Raw genomic sequence first — 22,567 nt, forward strand, 5'->3', positions numbered from 1 at the left:
CACACTGTTGGAAGCAGGAAGATTAGCCATTCAGCAAAACGGAAAGATTATCCAATCATTGTGGTAAAAAAAAACCAGTTGACCTAACTCTTAGGTTTAAGGTCAGAGGTCAGATCATTATACCCAAGGATGGGACTGCCGTACTCAAGGGCCATGAAGTACTCAAGGGTCGTGCAGTCGTGCTCAAGGGCCGTGCAGTCGTTCTCAAGGGCCGTGCAGTCGTACTCAAAGGCCATGAAGTCGTACTTAAGGGCCATGCAGTCGTACTCAAGGGCCGTTCAGTCGTACTCAAGAGCCATGCAGTCGTACTCAAAGGAAATGCAGTCGTACTCAAGAGCCATGCAGTCGTACTCAAGGGCCATGAAGTCGTACTCAAGGGGAGTACGATCGTACTCAAGGGCCGTGCGCATTCGTTCCCAATGGATGTGCAGTCGTACTCAAAGGCCATGCAGTCGTACTCAAGGGGAGTACAGTCGTACTCAAGGGCCGTGCAGTCGTTCTGAAGAGCCATGCAGTCGTTCTCAAAGGCCATGAAGTCGTACTCAAGGGAGTACGGTCGTGCGCATTCGTACCCAAGGGCTGTGCAGTCGTACGCTAGGCTGCTCGGAGTACGAGAAGGTAAGGAGAGGGTAATTGACCGTTATTACCCGGATGTTTGGTGTCGTCATGGCAACACTGATGGTGGACGACGTGCAGGGTCGTCCTGGGAGGACAATGATGCGTCATAGTGAACACCCAACGACCCTCAGGAGGAGCGCTTCCTGTAGCTAGCTGGACTACCTCGGGGCGCCCCCTGGTTGTTAGGTAGGTCGAGATGTCCCCTGGGTGTTAGGTAGGTCGAGATGTCCCCCCTGAGTGTTAAGTAGGTCGGGATGTCCCCTGGGTGTTAAGTAGGTCGGGGTGCCCCCTGGGTGTTAGGTAGGTCGGGATGTCCCCCTGAGTGTTAGGTAGGTCGAGATGTCCCCCCTGAGTGTTGAGTAGGTCGGGGCGCCCCTTGGGTGTTAGGTAGGTCGGGATGTCCCCTGGGTGTTAGGTAGGTCGGGATGTCCCCCCTGAGTGTTGAGTAGGTCGGGGCGCCCCCTGAGTGTTGAGTAGGTCGGGGCGCCCCCTGGGTGTTAGGTAGGTCGAGATGTCCCCCTGAGTGTTAAGTAGGTCGGGGCGCCCCCTAGGTCGGGATGTCCCCTGGGTGTTAGGTAGGTCGAGATGTCCCCTGGGTGTTAGGTAGGTCGGGGCGCCCCCTGGGTGTTAGGTAGGTCGGTACTTCCCCTGGGTGCTCTGTAGCTTGGGACTTACCCTGGATAATAAGTAGGTCGGGACGCGCGCCCCCTGTGTGCTGGGCGAGACACGTTAACCTTCGGGTATAACAGTAGCCAGACCACTGTGTGCATTACCACAGGGAGAGGTGAGGACTGGACACACACACCACTTGGCGACACACGGCCCGCGCTGTGGTGTGGACCATGAGAGCGAGGTATGTGTCTCTGGCTCAGGTATGTACGTGTGCGTCATGAACTCCTGGTGGGGGAGATTACAATCCTTCCATCCCCTCCTCTCCTGTCCGTCTCTCCCCAACACTCCCGCTACTTTCTAAACACACACTGTTACTCTCCTCACACACACACACACACACACACACACACACACACACGTTACTCACCTAAACACCCCCATTGCTCCCAGCACACTTCACTACTCCCCCACACAATACCTACTATTCCTCCCACACGCCACTACTCCCCACATGCGCTCTACTCCCACCACGCATACCCCCAACTCCTCCCCAACACAGCTCACTGCTCCGCCACACTCCACATCTACCACCACAGCACCACCCTTCGTTAACACTTCGCCCTCCCCCTCGTTACATCTCCCTGGAGTCCACAAGGCGAAGGGCAGCCTCCCCCTCCCCAGCCCGGGGCACCAATCCTCCCCCCGCCCATCCCACCTGCGGCACCCCCTTTTCCCCCCCCGCGGCCATAAGCACACACACAGAGGCTCAGGGCGCGTTACTAATCCTTTGATTGGGCTGCACCACCACCACTGCTGGTGGCCGATGATTACTCTCCCACACGATCATCTCCGGCAGCAGCCAACCATCCCCCCCCCCACACACACACACACCAGCTGCTGCTGCTGCTCCGCCTGGTGGTGGTGATGGTGATGGTGGTGGCGGGGTGTGGATGTCTGTGTGAATGATAGTGATGTCGATGGTGTTAGGTAGGTGGTGGCTGGGGTTAATGATGCGTGTGGCGAAGAGAGATATTGGTGGATGATGGTGGTAGTAGTGGTGGTGGAGATCGTGGTTGGTTTGGTGATAATGGGCGATTGTGGTTGCACTGTCTGTGTGTGTGTCTGTGTCTGTGTGTAAAATGTAAATCGTTTATTCATCTTTTTTTTTACGAAATTGACTGACTAAAATAGAACAGAAAATGTCTCGTAGGTAGGGAGTGACCCACCATTGACTTTGCAGCTTTTCCTTGGTCATCTGGACCTGCTTGGGTGTGGGAAGCCCTCTCCCTTCCCCGCCCGCCCCCCTCAGCCACCCACAGGTCCACCCTGGTAACTGGTACCTCACCTCGTAGTACAGCAATACCAGGAGGACGACCTTACAGATGTCTCGAACCTTGGCCAGTCGAGGCGGTATGAGGTACCTAAACCCTCGAAGATATGAAGTGGGAGAGCCTTGTGGTCTGTGACGAGGTTATCTCCTCGAAAGCAATAGTATACTACGAAAGTATACCACATTAGTATACCACATTAGTATACTACTACCCCTCTCCACTGGTGCTGGAGATGGGTAACGGTGGGGATTTAGATGTAGTTAGATATGAAGGAAAGTTTCATCACACAAGTTGAACCATCGTCTTGGAGAGGACCAGACAGTGGGTGTGAGCACTGTGGCTACGACCCTTCACCCCGACGGTACGACCCTTCAGCACGACGGTACGACCCTTCAGCACGACGGTACGACCCTTGAGTACAACGGTACGACCGCTTGAGTACGACGGTACGACCCGCTTGAGTACGACAGTACGACCCCTTGAGTACGACAGTACGACCCCTTGAGTACGACAGTACGACCCCTTGAGTACGACGGTACGACCATTGGGTATTTTGGCCTGGTCTTTGACCTGACTGTGAAGGGTCACTTCAAATTTCACGCCATCATAACCGAGGGTCGTACCGTCGTGTTCAAGTGGTCGTGCCGTCGTGTTCAAGCGGTCGTGCCGTCGTGTTCAAGTGGGTTAAAGTGTTGAGTGAATGTAGTAATTATACAGTAGTATTAAGAGTTTGGATGTATGACATTAATACAGAAAACAGATGAGTGTATATATACCATATATACATTACACACTCACTCATTGTGTACAAATGGCAAAAAAGTACACAAGTAGCAAGTGTATATAGTTTTCTTTTCCTTGTAGTTATATATATATATATATATATATATATATATATATATATATATATATATATATATATATATGTATATATTAATTTTCCAAAAGAAGGAACAGAGAAGGGGGCCAAGTGAGGATACTCCCTCAGAGGCCCAGTCCTCTGTTCTTAACGCTACCTTGCTAACTCGAGAAATGGCGAATAGTTTGAAAGAAAGAAATATATATATATATATATATATATATATATATATATATATATATATATATATATATATATATATATATATATATATATATATATAAGAGCAAGTGCCTGAAGCTTGGGTAAGCCTGGGGGAGGAGTGAGGGCGAACACCTTTTCAAAATTCCGATCATGGGGTGTAAACTTTTCAATATTGGCGGGAATGGAAAGGCTGTGCCGCTCCTGACACAGCCATTTGCAATTTAGATGTGCGGCAGACAGGCGTAGCCACCTAATAAACACTGATACCACGCCGATATTGAGAGAGGCGAGCTATCCAACCTTTTTTTACACATTACGTTTTCATTCGAAATACACTGACACTCTCTCTCTCTCTCTCTCTCTCTCTCTCTCTCTCTCTCTCTCTCTCTCTCTCTCTCTCTCTCTCTCTCTTTTATGTATATTATAACCTGATTTGTTTATGGCATTAATGGCTATATTTACATTCGTTTGATACCGGGAGTGGAGCGGAGGAATGTATACATATTGGCTGTTGGCACCGTGTTGGGTTTGGTTGCTGGCAGCTGGGTTGGTGGTTGAGGGTAGGCTCGTTGGTTGTGTGTGTGTGTGTGTGGGAGAGAGAGAGAGAGAGAGAGAGAGAGAGAGAGAGAGAGAGAGAGAGAGAGAGAGAGAGAGAGAGAGAGAGAGAGGAGTGAATATTTGTTGTGGTAGCGAGCGAGAGGCGTTTGTGTCGGCCGCGCTGGGGAGTTCTTTGAGGTGCGGGACCTAACTAGGTTAACTCGACCGCCCCTACTGCTGCTGGTGTTGCCGCGGGGTGGCGTTGACGACGCTCGCGGCATAGTGATGATAGGGCCTTACCTGCTGGGGCCTCCGGGGGCGACCATCACCACCACACCTCCCTAGCTGGCTGGGTGACCACCGAATCCCACTCCACAGGCACCTCCCCTCACCACGACCCACCTGACCGCTCCCCCGTCACCCAGGTCGGGGTGAGGAGGTCTGAGGTTGATATACAAGGGGTCCTCCCCTCCTGAGTGTGGGGTGGTATCTGAGGTCGGGGTCAGGTCTTGGGGTATCTGAGGGGGTGTCGATAAGGGCTTCCCAAGATGGTCGTTCTTCAGGACAGAAAGCCTTTTGAGATTTTCAAGACTTCACAGCTCGTGGCAGCACAGGGCAACACAGCAACACAGCAACACAGCTCGTGGCAACACAGCAACGTACACAGCACCACAGCTCGTGGCAGCACAGGGCAACACAGCACCACAGCTCGTGCCAACACAGAGCAACACAGCACCACAGCTCGTGCCAACACAGAGCAACACAGCAACGTACACAGCACAAGAGGAGCAGCAGTGTCCTAGGGTTTACTGATGGCCGGTACCAGAGATCGATGACGTCAGAAAATGTGTGTCTGTCTGTCTGTCTGTGATTACTGTTTGTGTATTACGGAAAGAAAAGTTTTTTTTTTACACTTGTGATGGCCCTGTCTCTTAAACTTGCACGTACACCGTCTTAACTTTGTGTGTAATTACCTAATTGTACTGTACTGTTGGGAGGGAGTTTGTACACTCGTGGGAACTTTCCTCCACCATTATGCAACTTTTTCTTTTAAAACTTTTGTGTGCTGTCCACATTTACGTATATTCACCATTCACTCTGTTCCATTCACCCACTTCTCATAGATTATAAAGATACTATTTTACATTTTTCTTTCAATTTTCCCTGTTTGATATCATGGCTTTTCTCTGCATCATTCGAAGAACTGTTCTATACTGACATTCTCAGACGAATTCTAATTATAAAGGTGTTTACTTCTGTATGTTACGCGTTGTATTGCGTAAACTTTATATAACGGTGTTTGTTTCTGTATGTTACGCGTTGTATTACGTATTGCACGCCTCTTTCTGATTCTGCATATATGTCTTTAACAGTCCATACATATCACTTCACGACAGTTTGATATCCCCACGCTGTTATCCTCATATTCACTCACAACCCACACTGGTTTTGCCCAAGATTGCGTTTATCAGATATCAAGAAATTAACCCCAGGTCTTTATTTTTTTCCCCTCCAACTCTTTTCACGTCCATCATGGCGAGGAGATAAGAGATCTTGATATATTCAGGGGGTTGGTTCAGGATATCTTTAGATATTGGAACTTTATCTTCGCGGTATCTCTTATCTTCTCGGTATCTGTTTATCGTAGTGGTATACGTTGAGTAAACATAGTACCGGCATTATCCGGGCGAAGTGAATCCATTAGCATCGTAGACGGGTTCCTCCCCTCCCTCACCCCAGCATCATTTGCGATAATGTTGCACACACCTTCACTTAGTAAGATGAACCCGTGGCAGAGAAGACACGCATGCATGCGTGCACGCCTGGCTTTCGTGTGGGCGTGTGTGTGTGTGTCTGTCTCTACACGTAAGGAGTAAAGACGCGGTACGTATATACGCCAGGTTAAGAGACTGGGCAAACGCGAGAGTGAAACTCTCTCTCTCTCTCTCTCTCTCTCTCTCTCTCTCTCTCTCTCTCTCTCTCTCTCTCTCTCTCTCTCTCTCTCTCTCTCAACACACAAATCGTCGTCACAAAACAGTTCATCAACAGACTGGCACACCCAAGATTAGCTTAGCATCTCTGTGGAGAAGATATAGACAGTGTACAGCCTCATGTTTGACCTGTAGTCCAGGAATACATATACATTTTTTTTTTTCTAATTTTCCAAAAGAAGGAACAGAGAACGAGGCCAGGTGAGGATATTCCCTCAGAGGCCCAGTCCTCTGTTCTTAACGCTACCTTGCTAACGCGGGAAATGGCGAATGGTATGAAAGAAAAAGAAATATATATATATATATATATATATATATATATATATATATATATATATATATATATATATATATATATATATTAATTCGTATAAATGGTGTTTCTCTGTGGTAGGTTAATGTGTCACAAGAACAGAGTAATTTCTTTCACACCAGTGATTCAAAACGAACCTACTACAGGTAAGAGACGCCAAGTGAAATGCGATTATGTCTTTAATGTTCATGACACAGCAATAAAAAAGAAGTAAAGTGACTTGTTGAGATTAAGTAAATGAAGAGAAAAAAAGAGAAAATAATGGGGTAAATATCTGTGCCAACCGTGAGGTGGTGGTCCAGTTATTTTCCAGATTAAATTACACCTTTCCGATTTTATTTCTAACACCTTCAGGTATAGTCTCCATTCATGGGATGAAACTAACTTCGGTTCTGCAGCTGGAACATGTCAGACGGCACGGCCATGACAGACAACAGAGGAAAAACAAACAAAAGCATCTTGTAGGGGGGGGAAAAAAAAGAAGGTAGGGAGGAGAGATGCAAATGAGTTGGGGGGGGAGTGATCAAGTTGGTGATCTATATATAACATTCTTGACACACCATGAATAATAAACATTGCCTCCTTCCCCACCCCCCGACACTCTGGACGGACCACCCTCTCCCTGCCTCCTTCTCCTCCGCCCGCCACCGACCGCCATACAATATTGAGACCCACGGCGCCAAAGATTCTTTATTCCATACATAAAGTTCCGCCCGGGGGGAGCTATGTCCTTTAGCCGTATAAGAATCGGTTCGAGAAAGAGTGTGGACATTTGGCAGTCGGTGTATTGGTGTGCCTTAGTGTTCGTGTTGCTCTCATACCGTATGACCTGTGGTGGTGGAGTGTGCCAGGAGGGGCGCGGGCGGGGAGGGGTTTACCCCCTCCCTGTGCCCAGTAGCAGTCACTTCCACTGTGTGTCCTGTTGTACCCGACCTGGAAGCGTGACTTAATAACCTGGTTCCTACAGGGTGTCCTCCTCCCTCCCTCGCAGTTCAGTCTGTGGTAGAGCTTCTCTGTTCACACAGGCCAGGTCGACTAGGCTGGTTTGTTCTAGCACGTACTTGTGTGGTGGACGTTGCACACCTTGGTTTTCTCTGGTGCACGTCTTCCACATCCCCAGTACGCGTCCGGTGCCGATAGAAGTAATGGCTTCGCATCCCTCACGACCATTTTTGATCCGATTGTCTTGCGTTAAATCAGACATTGTTAACCCCTGTTCTCTACGCATTTTGTTTCGCGTAACCTACCCATGACTCCGCTCTCTACTCACCTCTCTCTATTCCCGAGAAGTTATCTTGTTTTTAGGTCTCGAGTTTTGTGTGTGTGTGTGTGTGTGTGTGTCCTGACCACCTCCTCCCCCTCCTCCTCCTCCTCCTCCATCTTGCCCCTCATTCAAGTAGTTCCTTTTAACCAGTAATCACCCATCTGTGTCGTGATGATTTTTACCAATGATTAATATAAAGGACGCAATGTGGAAGACACAAGTACGTGTTCCCTAAAGCAGTTTTCTTATCTCCTTTTTGAAAGGTAACATTTGTTATTATCCTGTCCATAAGAACCCTCAACAGACGGTGATCCAGAGTTACAGCTCTGGCGGCCTGTCTGGTGACTCTCCACACTCATAGACTCTAACCTGGCCATCGACCTGGACTGTGCTTAGCCAGTCAACCTGGACTCTATATACCTGGTCAAGCTAACTGGCCCTGTTCCTTGACAGTCACTTGGAGTCTATACCTAGCCAGAGACTTGGACTGTACCTAGCCAGTCACCTGGATTCACCAGACGAGCCACTGTGTGACAGCACCCAATCCAGTCCACCTGGACTGTTGTCTGCTTGGTCAGCTGCCTTCAGGATCGTATCCCTTGTGAGAGTCTAGCTCCCTCGGGAGACTCCTTATCTCCCGTCAGGTTGGATACAGTTTGTCTCGTGCGTCACTCCATTTGGCGCCTGCACATCGAAAATCAGGAATTCGGGTTTTCATTGAAACCCTCATCGTCCATCGTAACATTGGTATACGTCCTTTTCCAAGTCTAACTATTTTGATCTAAGTCTGATCATTTGTCCGTGATTAATGTATGGGTTCCGTGGTGATGATGATCAATGCATCGGTCTACAAGAACTTCCTCTAAAGTTCATATATTTTTCACTTTTATCTTTTCCTTTCCCTTCTCGTACCCAGCGAACGTAGCTTCTCCTGGGCATGTCTTCGCTGCTCTTGATCTGCTGAACGTTTCTCTTTACGTCATTGTCCGTCCCACTGCACCCATCTGCAGCAGGTGGGAGCCATCTGCAGCAGGTGGGAGCCATCTGCAGGAGGTGGGAACCATCTGCAGCAGGTGGGAACCATCTGCAGCAGGTGGGAACCATCTGCAGCAGGTGGGAACCATCTGCAGACTACAGTGTTGTTGGTTCAGTCCCACAGTTTTTGGAATCCAGTCCACAGGTGTTGTGTGTTGTTCCCAGGCGAAGCCGGTGCAGTAACATGTGATGAGGTCTGGGGAAATGAGGGACCAAGACCTGACTGTAGACGCCTCTTCTTCATGCCGGTATGTTGGTTTGTCCTCCATTTGATATATATATATATATATATATATATATATATATATATATATATATATATATGTATATATGTATATATATATATATATATATATATATATATATATATATATATATATATGTATATATGTATATATATATATATATATATATATATATATATATATATATATATATATCATTCGAACTCACCCCTATGACGTCATTACACCATACCTCACCCTTCCCACCTCTCAAGAGCCAAGCGCCTGTGATTGGTTGTGGCCTCCATTACGTCATTCCAGCTCATGGTTTATGGACCAATCCCGCGACAGTTGCTGCTCTTCCAACTGTTGGGAGTTTATGTGTGACACCGAGCCCGGCCGCCGAGAGAGAGAGAGAGGAGGGGGTGGGGAACACACGCCATAAAACACGCTCTCAGGAACTCTTCCCTTCTTTTTTTTTTTATTTTTAAGACTTCCCGACGCCGTCCACTAAAACCAGTTTATGAAGAGAATTACATCATGGGGATTAATGATGAATAATAACCATTTTGACTTCTGGCGGTGATTCATTCTCTCTCTCTCTCTCTCTCTCTCTCTCTCTCTCTCTCTCTCTCTCTCTCTCTCTCTCTCTCTCTCTCTCTCGGGGGGGGGGGTTAAAACATAATACCATCTTATAATTCTTATATTGCAATTGATATAAATCTTGCTGTATACGGGTTGAGGGGGTTGGGGTGGTGTTGCGTCGAACGTAAGAAATGAAGGGAAATGTAGTAAGGAATTATGTATCCGTAAAACTGTATTTCGTACCTAATGTAAATGGGTGTGGGTCTCGCCAGCTTGTGGTGAACGAGCCTCTGTATGGACATATATATATATATATATATATATATATATATATATATATATATATATATATATATATATATATATATATATATATACATGTATACAACACGGAGGTAAGGTATGATAGTATACGAGTCGGGTGCAGTGGTGAGCTGACCAGACTCTGGTGAAATGGTGTGGACTGAGGGAGAGGACGAGGATCTACGAGAGACAAAGATGATCTCTATTTTACAATACCGAAGAGGCAGGGTTGAGTAAATTACCTTCCCGTCATTGCCCTAAGACGAGATCATGCTGGTAAGCGGAGTTAGCATTTAGCTTTTGCCGCGTATCCTGCTTGATTGGCAATACTGTGTTTCTCCGCCCCCAGTGATCGGTTATGTAATTGTCACTCCTGAGGAGACCGAGGAGGAAGGAGGTGGATGAGTGGAGTGAAGGAGGCTTTAGGGTATCGGGGCCTGAACATGCAAGAGGGTGGGAGGCGTGCGCGGGATAGAACTTAATTGGATCGATGGGACATATGGTGTGTGTGTGTGTGTGTGTGAAGGGGGGGGGGGGGGAGGAATATCACTAGCGGTGGGTCTGTTATCTTGAGCACAGAGAACATTATAAGGAATCCCTTGTCTAAATCAATGTTAGAATGATGCCATTGAGTGAGGAAAGGGACACACCGATTATTCTCCCTACCTGCACTCGGGCCTGAGCGACAGGATGTAGTAAGGTCCTCTGGGCAACCACCTCAGAGGAAAGTGCAATAGATCATTGAGGTTATAAGGTCTCCACCTCAGAGGAAGACGCGGTAGACCAGCTCTGGCTAGAGGCGCGGGTGGTGATGCATCATGCGACTTGAGCTGGCCTAGTCTGTCAGGAGGTTGTGAATGCCTGGCCCTTCCCTCACATTGGCCTCGCCATTTTCTCAGGGACTAGGGAGGCGGCAGTAGTGAGGGGGGGGGGAACGTGGTGAGGGGTGAGGTTGTAGATAAGGGAAGAGGGACGGGGGCTCCGTAGGCTGAAGAGTGGAAGGCAGTAGGCAAAGGAGAGAAGGGTGAGAAAGTAAGTTGACGAGGGAAAGGGGAGAATTAGAAAACAGGGAAAAGGCATAGGAGCAGTGAGCAAAGGAGAGGCAGTGGGTGTGGGAATGGGAGGCAATAGGAAAGGGTATGACACCAGGGAAGGGGAGATAGGTCAAAACAACAAGAAGGGTTGGACAAGAGGGGGAGGCAAGAGAGAGGTGAAGAAGGGGCAGGAGCAGAAGGCAAATGGGTGAGGGAAAGATGCAGGGATTAAGGAAATGGAAACAAGACGGGAGGGGATGGAGGGAGGGGAGTACGCAAGGGAGAAAGAGAGCGGCGGCCGGAGAGAGAGAGGCGGGGGGTTGTCAGAGGAGGAGGCGACGGAGCGAGGGGAGGTCTTAGGCGAGCGGGGGGAAGAAGGTTAGAAGTTGTGGGGAAGGGGGCGGCAGTAGGGTGTGGAGGGAGCCAGAGGGAGGGTGAGGAGACAAGGGAGAGTTAGTAAGACAGAGAGGATGGGGAGGCTAAAGGTAGAGATAAAGGAAGGAGGGTGAGGCTGTAGGCATGGGTTACAAGGGGAAGGAGTAGGTGAGGGAGAAGAGAGAGAGAGGGAGAGTGAGAAAGAATAGAGAAGGAACGGTAAAGAAAGCGGAAGCAGAGGGAAGGGTGGAAGAGGAGAGTGAGAAGAAAGGGGCAGGGTATGGAGAGTGAGAGGGGTAAGGGGAGAGAGAGAGAGGGGTAGTGGCTAGTGTAGGGTAAGGGGAGAGAAAGGGGGGTAGTGGCTAGGGTAAGGAGAGTGAGAGAAAGAGAGAGAGAGGGGGTGGTGGTTAGTGGCTTGGCTAGAGTAGGGTAGGGGGAGACAGAGGGGTAGTGGCTGGGTTAGGGTAGAGGGGGAGGAGAGAGAGAGAGAGAGAGAGGGGTAGTAGTGGGTAGGCAAGTGCGGTTTACGAGCAGTTTAGTGGTGGCCGGGCCCGTCCTCCGTGGTTTACTGCCCTCATATATCGGCGGGCCGGACAATAGCCCCCGGAGTAGGCGGACTTGTCCCCACTCACGCCCATGCTCTTACGCTGCTACTTAACCGTCCGCCCTGATGGATGAGGTGGATTTGTCTACCTTAGTGGTGCTGGTAGATGGATCGCCTCTCAACCCCTCTGTTCCTGTAGCCAGAGGCAATAGTATAGGTTCCCTGCTGGTCTGTTTAGGTTGTAGGGTCGATGGGGGTACGACGTTCACGCCCATCATGCGAGCCTCCCCCTTTGTGTACGTGTGCTGGATGATGCTTCCAGACGTGCCAGGTACCCAGTTTATCGACCACCCGACCCCCTATCGGGAGGATGAACAGCAGGGTTGACTGTGGACCGACTGCCGCAACCAGGATTCGAACCTATGCGCTCGACCCCGGGCGGCCCGTGAATGCATCATGGTTGAGCATCGCTAACCGCTACACCACCAAGGTCCATGAGCGATCAACGTAGTAAATGTAATCCTATGATATTTCATGATGGAATTACCTTTGTTTGCAGGTAAACGCTTTTTTTTTTTTCAGTCGTAAATGCGTCTATCTTACGCACGTGCGTATGATACGCGTTACCTTGGTGGCCTGAATAAGACGATTGAAGGTTTATCAGCAGTTTGTGATGCTTACGGTACGAAGGAGTTATTTAAGCGTAGTTCTTCGTGATGCTAAAAAAAAAAAAAAAAAGAAACTTTTATGTTGTTGCAAATTTATAATGTAAACAGAGACTTTGTTGAAGTAGTCGGTAAACACGAGAGACATGAAGTCATAACGTCTTGATATATTGTTCCAAAATTGATTTTACAGTCTCGGAATTCCTGCATAAGGGTCTTGTTCTCCCCAGTATGGAGTACTGTTCTTCACAAGGGTCTTGTTCTCCCCAGTATGGAGTACTGTTCTTCATGAGGATCTTTTTCTCCCCAGTAGAGAATACTGTTCTTCATAAGGGACTTGTTCTCTCCAGTATGGAGTACTGTTCTTCATATGGGACTTATTCTCCCCAGTATGGAGTACTGTTCTTCATGAGGATCTTTTTCTCCCCAGTATGGCGTACTGTTCTTCATAATGGTCTTAATCACCCCGGTGTGGAGTCCTACTCACATGTCTGGGGTGGCTCGTCTTGCACCTCCCTCCCTCTAAGGCCACAGAGTCGGGAGTGTGGTGGGCATCCTCCCACCTTCTCGCCCTCCCTCACTTGTGTCACCTCACATAAACCAGCCCTTTCTCGGACGCCGTCATATTTGCTGTCCTCTCCCTCCTTCAGGTATTTGTTCCCGCCGCTGCTCCCGTACGTAGCCCCCGTGGCCAGTAAAGAGCTGGGACCGCGCGCACGCGCTTGGCTACTGCTTCCCATAGTTTCGCCGTGGAGCTAGCTCAGTCAGACGAGGATCGACCGTTATGATAACCAGTTCCTCCTCACACAACGAAGCTCTGGGAATATCGAGATGAATTTTAACATTTAGTTTCTTCTCTTACTCTTCATTCTTCCTTTTGTCCCATACCGCCATGGTTAGGGCATGATTTTACGCGCCATTTTGGATGCTGTAAAACACACACACACACACACCCACACACACACACACACACACACACACACACACACACACATATATATATATATATATATATATATATATATATATATATATATATATATATATATATATATAAAATCTGCATCGTGGTTTTCAAGGTTGGATATAAAATGGTTGAAAATGATTCCCGCGGCCATAATTGGGTGGTAATGTGTAGAATTAGTTATTCGATAATTACGGGTAATTAGATTTGACGACAACCTTTCCATGTCACCCAACGTCAAGTTCCATGTCGATAGCTTGAAGGCTCGTGATTATCATTATAATTACATTCATATATGTATATATATATATATATATATATATATATATATATATATATATATATATATATATATATATATATATTTTTTTTTTTTTTTTTTTTTTTTTTTTTTTTTTTTATACTTTGTCGCTGTCTCCCGCGTTTGCGAGGTAGCGCAAGGAAACAGACGAAAGAAATGGCCCAACCCTCCCCATACACATGTACATACACACGTCCACACACGCAAATATACATACCTACACAGCTTTCCATGGTTTACCCCGGACGCTTCACATGCCTTGATTCAATCCACTGACAGCACGTCAACCCCTGTATACCACATCGCTCCAATTCATTCTATTCCTTGCCCTCCTTTCACCCTCCTGCATGTTCAGGCCCCGATCACACAAAATCCTTTTCACTCCATCTTTCCACCTCCAATTTGGTCTCCCTCTTCTCCTCGTTCCCTCCACCTCCGACACATATATCCTCTTGGTCAATCTTTCCTCACTCATTCTCTCCATGTGCCCAAACCATTTCAAAACACCCTCTTCTGCTCTCTCAACCACGCTCTTTTTATTTCCACACATCTCTCTTACCCTTACGTTACTTACTCGATCAAACCACCTAACACCACACATTGTCCTCAAACATCTCATTTCCAGCACATCCATCCTCCTGCGCACAACTCTATCCATAGCCCACGCCTCGCAACCATACAACATTGTTGGAACTACTATTCCTTCAAACATACCCATTTTTGCTTTCCGGGATAATGTTCTCGACTTCCACACATTTTTCAAGGCTCCCAAAATTTTCGCCCCCTCCCCCACTCTATGATCCACTTCCGCTTCCATGGTTCCATCCGCTGACAGATCCACTCCCAGATATCTAAAACACTTCACTTCCTCCAGTTTTTCTCCATTCAAACTCACCTCCCAATTGACTTGACGGGAAATGGCGAATAGTTTGAAAGAAAAAAAGAAAAGATATATATATATATATATATATATATATATATATATATATATATATATATATATATATATATATATCCTTCCTTCTTTTGGAAAATTGAAAAAAAAAAAGATATAACGATAAACCAATAATACCACAACGTGTATAACAAACACCAAAGCGTGTAGAACAAATAACACTGTGTGAGGAACAAAGCACACTTCGCGAAGAACAAATACCACAGCCTGTTTAACAACATCACGACTTGTATAACAAAATCGTAGCGTGTATAACAAATACCACGTTGTGTGTATAGCCAATAAAACTATATATATATATATATATATATATATATATATATATATATATATATATATATATATAGATAGATAGATAGATAGATAGATAGATAGATAGATATATAATTATTTATATTTATTTATGAATGGGTAAATATCATAACCATTAGTCAGACAATAGATAAAAAGTGGTGTGGGGGGGGGGAGTGTAACGCAATGGTCACGCCCTTCCCAGTGTCACGGCCTGTCAGGCTCTGTCACGGTAGTGCTGTGACAAGCCTGCCCCCCCCCCCCCCTTGACTGACAATAGATGCCGGTAGTGTTACTCCTATCTATCTATCTGTCTATCGATCTATCTATCTATCTATCTATCTATCTATCTATATATAAATATATATATATCTATATATATATATATATATATATATATATATATATATATATATATATGTATATATATATATATATATATATATATATATATATATATATATATATATATATATATATATATTGCAGTGAATTACGTGCTTTCAAAGAGCGCATAGCGCTCTCCAACAGCGAGGCTTCGAACCGCTACTATTTGTAGGGGAGCTGGATACGCTAACCATACCTACCACTGCTAGTTAGCAGTCTTGTCTGGTACTCGTGTGGTGTGTATCTGTTGTGGTTTTGATATTGTGGTTCAGGCTGTTGATATATTGTATACTGATTTTCTTACATTTCTCTTTTAGCCTCTCTCTCTCTCTCTCTCTCTCTCTCTCTCTCTCTCTCTCTCTCTCTCTCTCTCTCTCTCTCTGTATCTTATTCAAGTTTAAAGAGAGAAAGAGGGGCGTGTATGTCTGTCTTTTTTTTATTTTCTGTTCCCCTCTCGATTCATCTGTCTGTCCTTGCCTGTCCATGAGTCGTCTTGTTAAAAAAAAAATAAAATTTCCTCCTGTCAGTCTGTTAGTCTGGGGAGACGGAATAGCCTGCCTCTCTCTCTGTCTCTTTGCCTGTCAGTCTGTCTCCCTGCCAGCCTGCTGGACCGCTGACAGAACTCCCTGTCTCCCAAAACCCTTCGTTCGTCTGTGGATTGGCGTATCCACGCGCCCGTCTGTTGCCGCGCCCACGCCTCTGTATTTTTACTGTCTTGTCTGTTCATGCTGAGCAGATCTGTGTTCCTAATTAGCTTTTTTTTTCACATACTAAAGGGACTGTCTGCCTCTTGTTAGTGTGGTGGTATGATGGTGGGTCCGTGTGCCCTCCGTACGTTACCCGTCTTTTCAATGCGTCTTGTGTCACCTTGTGTGTCTGTCAGTTTAACGTGCCTCACATTGGTGAAAAACTAACCTTAATGTTGCATTAGGTGTGTTGTACGTACTGCAGCAGGTGGGTCAGATGTGCTGCCGCCCTAGGTGGCCCATGCATACGACCGCAGGTGGCCACACGTAATGCCCCAGGTGGCCATACGTACTGCCGCAGGTGGCCATACGTACTACAGAAGGTGGCCACATATAATGCCGCAGGTGGCCATACGTACTGCCGCAGGTGGCCACATATAATGCCCCAGGTGGCCATACGTACTGCCGCAGGTGGCCACACATAATGCCCCAGGTGGCCATACGTACTGCCGCAGGTGGCCATACGTACTACCGCATGTGGCCACACGTAATGCCGCAGGTGGCCATACGTACTGCAGCAGGTGGCCACACATAATGCCGCAGGTGGCCACACGCATTGCCGCAGGTGGCCAACATCCTCCAAAAACCCTCGTTCATCTCCGTAATCTACGATGAACTATGTCATTTCCAGCAGCGAATAAAACTTGTAAACACGAATTCAGAGGAAGTTCGACACCGTCGCAATAACCACATCAAAAAGAAAAGGTCAACAAATGTTTCTCACAAATCAAAAATGAAATTGGTAAAACACCGTTGACGTGAAAAAAAGGAGTAAATAAATAAATATGAAATGGAAAGGAAATACTTCTTCTTGTTCGTGTTAGCGGAAGTGTGTGTTTGTGTGTGTGTGTGTGTGTGTGTGTGTGTAAATATTTGAAGCAACAATTATAGTTCCAGACGTCATGAAAGATGATCAAATGCCACGGCAAATGTCAGGCGAGGCGGGGAGGCCACAGTGGCTGCCCCGACCCCAGGCTGGTGCTGGACGGGGCTTGTGGGTCATGCTTGTGCCTGCTGTCCCTACTGGGTCATGCTTGTGCCTGCTGTCCCTACTGGGTCATGCTTGTACCTGCTGTCCCTACTGGGTCATGCTTGTACCTGCTGTACCTACTGGGTCATGTTTGTACCTGCTGTACCTACTGGGTCATGTTTGTGCCTGCTGTACCTACTGGGTCATGCTTGTACCTGCTGTACCTACTGGGTCATGCTTGTACCTGCTGTACCTACTGGGTCATGCTTGTGCCTGCTGTACCTACTGACCTTGTGGGTCATGCTTGTGCCTGCTGTACCTACTGGGTCATGCTTGTGCCTGCTGTACCTACTGGGTCATGCTTGTGCCTGCTGTACCTACTGGGTCATGCTTGTGCCTGCTGTACCTACTGGGTCATGCTTGTACCTGCTGTACCTACTGGGTCATGCTTGTACCTGCTGTACCTACTGGGTCATGCTTGTACCTGCTGTACCTACTGGGTCATGCTTGTACCTGCTGTACCTACTGGGTCATGCTTGTACCTGCTGTACCTACTGGGTCATGCTTGTGCCTGCTTGTACCTACATGGGTCATGCTTGTACCTGCTGTACCTCTGGGTCATGCTTGTACCTGCTGTCCTACCTTGGGTCATGCTTGTGCCTGCTGTACCTACTGGGGTCATGCTTGTACCTGCTGTACCTTCTGGGTCATGCTTGTACCTGCTGTACCTACTGGGTCATGCTTTGTACCACTGTACCTACTGGGTCATGCTTGTAACCTGCTGTACCTACTGGGTCATGCTTGTACCTGCTGTACCTACTACTGGGTCATGCTTGTGCCTGCTGTCCTTACTGGGTCATGCTTGTGCCTGCTGTACCTACTGGGTCATGCTTGTGCCTGCCTTACTACTGGGTCATGCTTGTACTGCTGTACTTACTGGGTCATGCTTGTACCTGCTGTACCTACTGGGTCATGCTTGTACCTGCTGTACCTACTGGGTCATGCTTGTACCTGCTGTACCTACTGGGTCATGCTGGTACCTGCTGTACCTACTGGTCATGCTTGTATGGGTCATGCTTGTGCCTGCTGTCCCTACTGGTCATGCTTGTGGTCTGCTGTACCTACTGACCTTGTGGTCATGCTTGTACTACTGCCTTTGGGTCCTGCTTGTACCTGCTGTACCTACTGACCTTGTGGGTCATGCTTGTACCTACCTACTGACCTTGTGGGTCATGCTTGTGTCTGCTGTCCCTTCTGGGTCATGCTTGTACCTACTGACCTTGTGGGTCATGTTTGGACCGACCTACTGCTTGGGTCATGCTTGTACGACTATGGCTGTGTCCATGCTTGTACCTGCTGTACCTACTGACCTTGTGGGTCATGCCTGTACCTGCTGTACTTACTGACCTTGTGGGTCATGCTTGTACCGACCTACTGACCTTGTGGGTCATGCTTGTACCGACCTACTGACCTTGTGGGTCATGCTTGTACCGACCTAATGGCCTTGTGGGTCATGCTTGTACCGACCTACTGACCTTGTGGGTCATGCTTGTACCTATCCCCCTGGACTTGCGTCGTCTTCAAGGCTTGTGTGTTCTCCACAAGCGACGCTCAGAGCCTTATCTTAGTGGCAGTCTTTTCCTTCACCCGTACAGTACCTGGGAAAGCTGAGGTGCACTGATATACACCTGACGCTTGAGTAAACCCATCACGTAATTGTCGTTGAACTTGTGATAAAGGATTGTGTAGAAGGTTAGGTGGGTATTCTACCAGCAGTCCCTTGGTAGACTACCAGTGATACCATGGCAGACTACCACCATCGCACCACCAGGGTAGACTGCTACCAGTAGTACCTTGGTAGACTACCAGTAATACCATGGTAGACTACCACCACCACCATGGTAGACTGCTACCAGTAGTACCTTGGTAGACTACCAGTAATACCATGGTAGACTACCACCACCACCATGGTAGACTGCTACCAGTAGTACCTTGGTAGACTACCAGTGATACCATGGTAGACTACCACCAGCACCACCACCAGGGTAGACTACTACCAGTAGTACCTTGGTAGACTACGACCACCAGGGTAGACTACTACCAGTAGTACCTTGGTAGACTACCAGTAATACCGTGGTAGACTACCACCACACCACTAGGGTAGACTACTACCAGCAGTACCTTGGTAGACTACCTGCAAAACCATGGTAGACTACCACCACCAGGGTAGACTATTACCAGCAGTCCCTTGGTAGACTACCAGTAATACCATGGTAGACTACCACCACCACCATGGTAGACTATTACCAGCAGTCCCTTGGTAGACTACCAGTAATACCGTGGTAGACTACCACCACCACCAGGGTAGACTGCTACCAGTAGTACCTTGGTAGACTACCAGTAATACCATGGTAGACTACCACCACCACCAGGGTAGACTGTTACCAGCAGTCCCTTGGTAGACTATCAGTAATACCATGGTAGACTACCACCACACCACTAGGATAGACTACCAGCAATACCAGGGTAGACCAGTACCAGTACCATGGTAGACTTCCACCACTACCAGGTTGACTACCACCACTACCAGGGTAGACAACAAACGCTGGCATACTACAACATTTTAACCTCGCGATGAAATATTAAACAAGAGGTATTCTGGCTGTAGAGGATAGCGGGATACGCCCTTATTGTCTTGCTCAAAGGTCACGTCACACACACTGTCGTGTGCGTGTGTGTGTGTGTGTGTTACTATTCTTTTTTCTGTGTTATACCCGAAAATGATGTTGTCATGTCGAATGAAAGATCAGCAAAAATTATTTTGGGTTTGATATCTTGGCAGGATAACAGCCTGTTGGCATCCATTTCTCCCCTAAGGTCATGTTGTCTTCGATATCCCTGACCTTAATTAATTACCCTTCATGTTCAGTCCTTTATCCTCCCGGTCAGTAGAGGGAAGAATTCTTGTTCACTGACCTTTATTTCGTCTTTCCTGGACTTGAACTTTCGGCTCGCGACACGTAGTTTCCAAAAGGAGGAACAGAGAAAGGGGCCAAGTGAGGATTTTTTTTTTTTTCTCCTCTTAGGCTCAGTCCTCCGTTCTTAACGCTACCTCGCTAACGCGGGAAATGGCGAATATGTATGAATATATATATATATATATATATATATATATATATATATATATATATATATATATATATATGTGTGTGTGTGTGTGTGTGTGTATATATATAATGATATATAAATGAATGATATCAGTCATAATTTCCTGTCAAGTATGACCACATATTTTGGCATGGTCGACGTGATGGAGTGGACGAGCAGTGTCATAACTTCACCCACAGGTCAGGCATGGTAGGGGCGTGTGACGGATGCAGCAGCTGGCCCACTCTGCAGGGTGTGGTAGTCTCCGGGGGGGTGACGGCCGTAACGCGTAACAAGGGGGGGGAGGGGAAAAAAGTTAATCTTGGGATTAGTTCCGAAGTGTTGAACTTACGGTGGAACAACCCATCCTCCCTGGTGCTTCATGCAGGGGGCAGGTGTGGGGTGTGTAGGGGATGGTGTTGGTGTGGGCGGCATAGACTGTGGGGGTGTAGGGGATGGTGTTGGTGGCACAGACTGTGGGGGTGTAGGGGATGGTGTTGGTGGCACAGACTGTGGGTGTAAGGGATGGTGCTGTGGGTGTTAGTGGCTGTGGGTGATCGTGGCTGTGGGTGTAAGGAATGGTGCTGTGGGTGATAGTGGCTGTGGGTGTAAGGATGGTGCTGTGGGTGGTAGTGGCTGTGGGTGTAAGGGATGGTGCTGTGGGTGGTAGTGGCTGTGGGTGGTAAGGGATGGTGCTGTGGGTGGTAGTGGCTGTGGGTGTAAGGGATGGTGCTGTGGGTGGTAGTGGCTGTGGGTGTAAGGGATGGTGCTGTGGGTGGTAGTGGCTGTGGATGTAGTGGATGGTGCTGTGGGTGGTAGTGGTTGTGGGTGTAAGGGATGGTGCTGTGGGTGGTAGTGGTTGTGGGTGTAAGGGATGGTGCTGTGGGTGGTAGTGGCTGTGGGTGGTAAGGGATGGTGCTGTGGGTGGTAGTGGTTGTGGGTGTAAGGGATGGTGCTGTGGGTGGTAGTGGTTGTGGGTGTAAGGGATGGTGCTGTGGGTGGTAGTGGCTGTGGGTGTAAGGGATGGTGCTGTGGGTGGTAGTGGTTGTGGATGTAGTGGATGGTGCTGTGGGTGGTAGTGGCTGTGGATGTAGTGGATGGTTCTGTGGGCAGCACTGGTAGCGGGAACTTGTGGTGTCCGGATCGCTTGATATAAAGATGATGATGATTTACAATTTGCTGAGTTACAGCTAAAGGCTGAAACTTTACAGAGAAAACGCACGCAATGGAACTATATAAAGATTCCTCTCACTAACATGTTATCTGCCATGACCTACACCCTCTGAACTTCGACCTATCGTGACCCAAGATAAAAACTTGGATTTCCTATACATACGTACGTAGAGGGAGAGCTAAGCAGGCAGTCTTTACACGAGCACTAGGATGACCGTCTACCGATTATGTATGGTTCACAATGGTTGGGATTGGATTGGTCTTGTAGCGGGCTGTACGTGATGTAGTGTTGGGCGAACTGCAACTTGGGGACGAGGGATCTCCGGTGCAGAAGGTGACACATTGGCGGGGATGGTGGGGAAACTCCTACTTAACTGACGGGTGTGTTGAGTGGTGTTTGGTAGGTGTTGTCGGACGAACTAAAGACGACCTCGCTAGCACTTTGCACCTTTTCTAGTTGCCCCTGTTGTATGGAGGACCCTGGCTGGGGCGGGCGTAGGTGGACTGGGAAGAATAAATGTCGTGTACATGTTCTTGAGTTCGGGCGCAGGGAATGCAAGTTCTCTTTAGTCTACGGGGATTTCATTGGCAAGAACAGGAAATTTTGATGATGGTTCTGACGTGTTCCTTCCGTGTCATTTTTTTCGCCCAAAGTGACGCCGAGAAACTGGATGGACCGACCAGACTGAAGGGAACTGGGGCGTAGTAGAACATTAGTGGGCCTGACGGGGTTGGGAGCAATGTTGGTTGGTGTTCACCACTACAGTCTATGGTTAGGTTGCAGATGACGTCGCTGGGTATGGTCTAGCCCTGGAGGCTGCGAAGGATGTTTGGAGGACGAGGGAAGTGGGAGAATTACTGTTAACACTGACACCAACGGAGGAGTCGTCGGTGTATATCCCCTGAGCAGCTGCGTCCTTCAAGACACCAGTGATAAGGAGGAGGAAACATAGTGGTCCCATCTTCGTGCCCTGTGGGACGCCACGTAAGGATGAGGGAAACACACTGGTCCCATCTTCGTGCCCTGTGGGACGCCACGTGTGAGGGAGCAGGAGATGGTTCCCCCTGGAAGCTTACAATCTTAACGACGCTCACTTGGGGAAGTCTGCAAGCCATGAAATGAGGACTCTACCTCAACC

This window comes from Panulirus ornatus, chromosome 43 (assembly GCF_036320965.1).
Source record: "Panulirus ornatus isolate Po-2019 chromosome 43, ASM3632096v1, whole genome shotgun sequence".
NCBI lineage: Eukaryota > Metazoa > Arthropoda > Malacostraca > Decapoda > Palinuridae > Panulirus > Panulirus ornatus.